This window comes from Limulus polyphemus, unplaced genomic scaffold (assembly GCF_000517525.1).
Source record: "Limulus polyphemus unplaced genomic scaffold, Limulus_polyphemus-2.1.2 Scaffold6678, whole genome shotgun sequence".
In the NCBI taxonomy this organism is placed as follows: domain Eukaryota; kingdom Metazoa; phylum Arthropoda; class Merostomata; order Xiphosura; family Limulidae; genus Limulus; species Limulus polyphemus.
In genome coordinates, this window is record NW_013672288.1 from 10,823 (window position 1) to 16,941 (window position 6,119).

The 6,119-nt window shown below is 31.8% G+C and overlaps 1 long non-coding RNA gene across 1 annotated transcript in view; it reads left to right on the plus strand.

The window, feature by feature from the left end:
- Positions 1-6,119, plus strand: part of LOC111089578 — a 40,620-nt gene that overhangs the window by 5,576 nt on the left and 28,925 nt on the right. The window contains exon 2 of the long non-coding RNA XR_002613818.1: positions 1,961-2,057. This is a non-coding gene — a long non-coding RNA (uncharacterized LOC111089578). The remainder of the gene's footprint in view (positions 1-1,960; positions 2,058-6,119) is intronic.

Below are 6,119 nucleotides of genomic sequence, written 5' to 3' on the forward strand. Positions count from 1 at the left end.
AGTGTTGATAATTAGTTACTGCAGTAAATATAACAGTGTTGATAATTAGTTACTGCAGTAAATATAACAGTGTTGATAATTAGTTACTGCAGTAAATATAACAATGTAGATAAATAGTTACTACAGTAAATATAACAATGTAGATAATTAGTTAGTACAGTAAATATAACAGTGTTGATAATTAGTTACTGCAGTAAATATAACAATGTAGATAAATAGTTACTACAGTAAATATAACAATGTAGATAATTAGTTAGTGCGGTAAAAATATTTATATATATATATGGGAATATTTACGAAAGTAAAAATATGAATATATATATATCAGAGGGGGTTACATAAAATGGAAGGTTGAAAACAATTTTTAAAATGTGAAAAAGTATTAAAATAATTAAAATTTCTTGGTCGTTGCTGTTAACGACCTGTCTGCCTGTTTCTATTGAAGAAGTCAAGATGAAGAAAGTTAACAAAATGATATATTATGGATTTCTGTCGGGTGCACCCGTAATCTGTACGAGTCATAAAACGCATTTGTTATTCAAATAGAATGTGCCCCCTCCTGCGTCAGAACAGCGTACTATAATTAATATCCAATGCGTGTGTGTGTTAGTGATGGATAGAGAATGTGTTAAGAAATAAATAACATGTATATATATATATGTATATATATATATATATAACACATCTTGGTATATCGCATGGCTTATGGTGTTGTTGTGTCTCGTCACCGGTTAGTTTACGCAGTTAGGGTTAATAGGCCTTCGAGAACATTCCTTGATTAACGTCGATCTTATCCACCAGAAGAGTTGAAATATTGATTTTCTTGGATCACAAAACTCACTGAAGATGAATTGACCTCGTGCTTGTAGTGTTGTGATGGAGAGAAGTAAAACAATGTAAAAATTAAATTTTAAACTTTTATCTTTAGTCTTTATTTTTTACCTTGTCTTGAAATGCATTTTAGATCTTGATTTCGCTGATCAGGCTTGAGCCAGATTTTTCACGTTGTCTCTCATTCAGAAAGAAAGAAGATTTCCAGATCATTTAACTCGTAACGACTTAAAACTTGATTGATTTATTTTTTCTTTGAAAGAGGTAATTTTCTAAAAAACACGTCTCTAAAAAAAAAACATATCATATCTCAGTGGATATTTTACAGTTTTGTATTTTTAACTGTTTCAACTATTTTAACGATATTTTCCATTGGTTTAACTGTTTCAACTATTATAAATAAGTATTTCAACTGGTTTAGCTGTTAACTAAACTGTTTTAAACAAGTATTTTAATGGTTTTAACTAAGTTCTTTTGTTAGTTTCAACTAAATGTTTTAATTGGTTCAAATTAATGTCCTAACAGTTTGAATTGACTCTTTCAGTTAGTTTTAAACTAGTGTTTCAAATTATCATTATCAAATTATATACCCTATGCAGTTACTTAAGAAAACCTCTGATGCTAAAATCGTAAACGGTGTTTAAAGTTATCGAAAACATTATGTTTAAACTCATTTCTTCTACACGTTCTTGTACAAAACAGTTCAAATGGCCCTTATTAATCGCAATAATAACACAAAAAAAAACAAGTGTCACACGTTTCAGAGTTTGCGCATTATTTTAAGGTGATTTTAACATATAAAATACAAGACTTCTGTCTTTTATGGGTCATTAATTAACAAGAATTGAGCAAAATGAATAATGATGTGTCAATCATTCTATATATACTACATGCAGTTCAGATGAGGCCTTTCGGGTAATACCAGGATTCTTCACGCCGGCTGGGATACGAAAGACACTGTAGTTGGTTTTATGTTAGAAAATTAGCTGACGACGGTTGCTAGATACGAACTAGATTAGAATGTTATTTTTGTCACAACAAATCAGGGCAGGAAAATTAATTTTATTGTTTACATATAATACGTTATTAATTGCTATTTTTGTTGAATTAATTCGTTCGTTATTCACAGTAGTTACCCGGGGACGAGAATACTTGTCGAGACCTATAATGTAGTGAATGGCATCCATCCACGTTGCTGCTAACGTAGAAACAAGGAGACTTATCAGGTAAACATTTCTTAGTCTTTGTGTAAAATGGTATTTTTTAAAGTTCGAGAGTCGGTTTATCCCAGATGTTTCTAAAAAAAGAGCAGTGAACTTGAATGGTAAAGGAATTGTGGAGGGGGAGATGTTCGAAAGAGGAAGATATAAGCTTCTGTTACCGGGAGTGGGGGAGGGTATTTGAAATATTAACCTTTCCAATAATGTCGTACTACGATATTCTTCTCAGTTTAATAGTTTAGAATTGAAATTGGTCTTAGAAATCCTCGTTGTAAAAACAAATCAAGTTATTAGTCGAGATATGAAAGTCTTGCCTACTGGGCCTAATTTCGAGATATGAAAGTCTTGCCTACTGGGCCTAATTTCGAGATATGAATGATCTTGCCTACTGGGCCTAATTTCGAGATATGGAAGTCTTGCCTACTGGGACTAATTTCGAGATATGAATGTCTTGCCTACTGGGCCTAATTTTATTATTACTATTTACGAGAATATTTTACAGTAAATAATAGTAGACATGGGCGCCCGCAATAAGGGGCAAGAGGGGGCATCTGACCCCCTTACATTTCACACACAAAATAAATGCAGGTATTATGATGTAAACTTAACATCGTAGTTAGCTTAAATATCTTTGTAATTGTTATTACAACTGTAAATTTGTGATCACGTTTAAGCACACATAGCACATACAATTTTAGTCTGTAAAAACTTGAACTGTAAAAACTGATTCCCTAAATACATGTCTTGCCCCCCCTGAAAATATTTCTGCAAGCACACATAACTAACTACATTTTCTCACGATATATTAGATTATTTAATTATGAATTATTTAATTAGATTATTTAATTATGAATTATTTAATTAGAATATTTAATTACGAATTATTTAATAAGATTATTTAATTACGAACCAACTGGACAAAACATTAGACATTTAGCCTACGAAGAATCTCTGTTTTCACTAAATCGTGTCAGGTGATTTAACCATAGACCATGTAAATCTTTTTTTGTTTGTTTTTTTGCACGTGAAACCTGCATTGTTTACGAAGTGGTGTTACATGTACATGATTTAACAACTAGTAATTTTTTGACGAAACAACAGTTGTTTTTAAAGCCTGTCAGTATGTTTGATTATCATAATGAAGCACACTCTGGCGTCGAGATATAATTTAATTTTATCAGCTTTATTATCTCGAGAGAAAATTGGTTAGGCCTGCTTGTGTTATAAGTTACAGACGCATAAAAATTAAAAAGTCAGTTCAAAATTTTACACTGGAAAAAGAAACTTGTAATTAAGTACATGACACATACATATATACATACACGTCAGTGTTTTAAATATTTATGCTCAACATTCCATTATTGAAAAACTATATTAGTAGCTTAATGTGTTCATTATTGTTAAAATACTGTTCATTAACGTTATAAACACCGTTCATTACTGTTAAAACATTGTTCTTTATTGTTAAAATACTGTTCATTAACGTTATAAACACCGTTCATTACTGTTAAAACATTGTTCATTATTGTTAAAATACTGTTCATTAACGTTATAAACACAGTTCATTACTGTTAAAACATTGTTCATTATTGTTAAAACATTGTTCATTATTGTTAAAACACTGTTCATTATTGTTAAAAATATTGTTCATTAACGTTATAAACACCGTTCATTACTGTTAAAACATTGTTCATTATTGTTAAAAACATTGTTCATTATTGTTAAAATACTGTTCATTGTTGTTAAAAACATTGTTCATTATTGTTTAAAACATTGTTCATTATTGTTAAAAATATAGTTCATTAACGTTATAAACACCGTTCATTATTGTTAAAAACATTGTTCATTATTGTTAAAAACATTGTTCGTTATTGTTAAAATACTGTTCATTGTTGTTAAAAACATTGTTCATTATTGTTTAAAACATTATTCATTATTGTTAAAAACATTGTTCATTATTGTTAAAAACATTGTTCATTATTGTTAAAAACATTGTTCATTATTGTTAAAAACATTGTTCATTATTGTTAAAATAATGTTCATTGTTGTTAAAAACATTGTTCATTGTTGTTAAAAACATTGTTCATTATTGTTTAAAACATTGTTCATTATTGTTTAAAACATTGTTCATTATTGTTAAAAACATTGTTCATTATTGTTAAAACACTGTTCATTATTGTTAAAAACATTGTTCATTATTGTTAAAAACATTGTTCATTATTGTTCAGTCTTTAGAAGAGAATAATCATACATTCAACAACAACAAAACGAGTTGTTTATAAAAAAAAATATTTCATATTCCTTTCAAACAAATCACCAACCGCACGTGTCGATATTAAGTGTTAGTATCTGTCAACAAAAGAAAAGAAACCTATACACGTATAGTGAGATAATGTTTAAGACTAGCTCCGATAAAAAATAACCTTTACTTTGAAATGATAAAAACGTTGTTAAAACTTAAACGTTCACGTGTTTAAAGATAAAACAAACAACGTAAATACAATATTTTGTACTTTATAAACAAACCACGTAAATACAATAGTTTACCGTTACAAACAAACAACGTAAATACAATAGTTTATACGTTACAAACAAACAACGTAAATACAATAGTTTATACGTTACAAACAACGTAAATACAATAGTTTATACGTTACAAACAACGTAAGTACAATAGTTTATACGTTACAAACAAACAACGTAAATACAATAGTTTATACGTTACAAACAACGTAAATGCAATAGTTTATACGTTACAAACAAACAACGTAAATACAACAGTTTATACGTTACAAACAAACAACGTGAATACAATAGTTTATACGTTACAAACAACGTAAATACAATAGTTTATACGTTACAAACAAACAACGTAAATACAATAGTTTATACGTTACAAACAAACAACGTAAATACAATAGTTTATACCCAGATCACTTAACTATGGATGATTAAAACTACAGACAATGGTAGACATATAGGTGGTGTAGACAAGTCAAATACACCTGGGGCCCTTCTGACCCATGTCACTGGGTACCAGGACTGAAGGGCCCTTCTGACCCATCTCACTGGGTACCGGGACTGAAGGGCCATTGTGACCCATCTCACTGAGTACCGGGACTGAAGGGCCATTCTGACCCATCTCACTGAGTACCGGGACTGAAGGGTCCTTTTGACCCATCTCACTGGGTACCGGGACTGAAGGGCCCTTCTGACCTATCTCACTGACTGAAGGGCCCGCCTGATAAGTAGTAGTAACTCGTGAAAGGATCATTATGTGAACAGGGCCGGTGCACAATCTTTATGGCACATAGCCTAAATGTTTAGGTCAGAAACCCCCAAGGATCGGGCATAGCTAATTTAGAAATGATTACAGAGGGAGGGCAAACACTAATCAGTACCCGCTACTTACACGGGCAGAATTAAGTATCAGGGTTGACTCTCAGAGTTATAACACCCCCAGAGCTTAAAGCGTGTTTAGTGACATAATACAGACTCAAACCTTGGACTTTCCGATTCGTAACCCGGCATGCTAACAACTAGGCCTATTTGAGTGTAAGTAAAACCTGAAAGAAGTTACCTGAATATATTAGAAAATAAAAAATCCAATCGTAAAGCAGTTAACCCTAAAACACAACTGTCTCTGACCATCGGTTTCCTTGATTTGGATAAGGGAAGAAAATAGCAATCAGTGGAGTTGAATTCAAATGATTTCCAATGAGTTTTGTTTACCCTTACTTTAAACATTTTTAAAAGTGTGCATTTTACTTCACAAAAGTGCCACAATGTCCACCAGTCTCTCCGCTTCAGATATAACCGCCACGATGTCCACCAGTCTCTCCACTTCAGATATAACCGCCACGGTGTTCTATATCCACCATTCTCTCCGCTTCAGATATAACCACCACAATGTTCTATGTCCACCAGTCTCTCCGCTTCATATGTAACCGCCACGGTGTTCACCAGTCTCTCCACTTCAGATATAACCGCCACGGTGTTCTATATCCACCATTCTCTCCGCTTCAGATATAACCACCACAATGTTCTATGTCCACCAGTCTCTCCGCT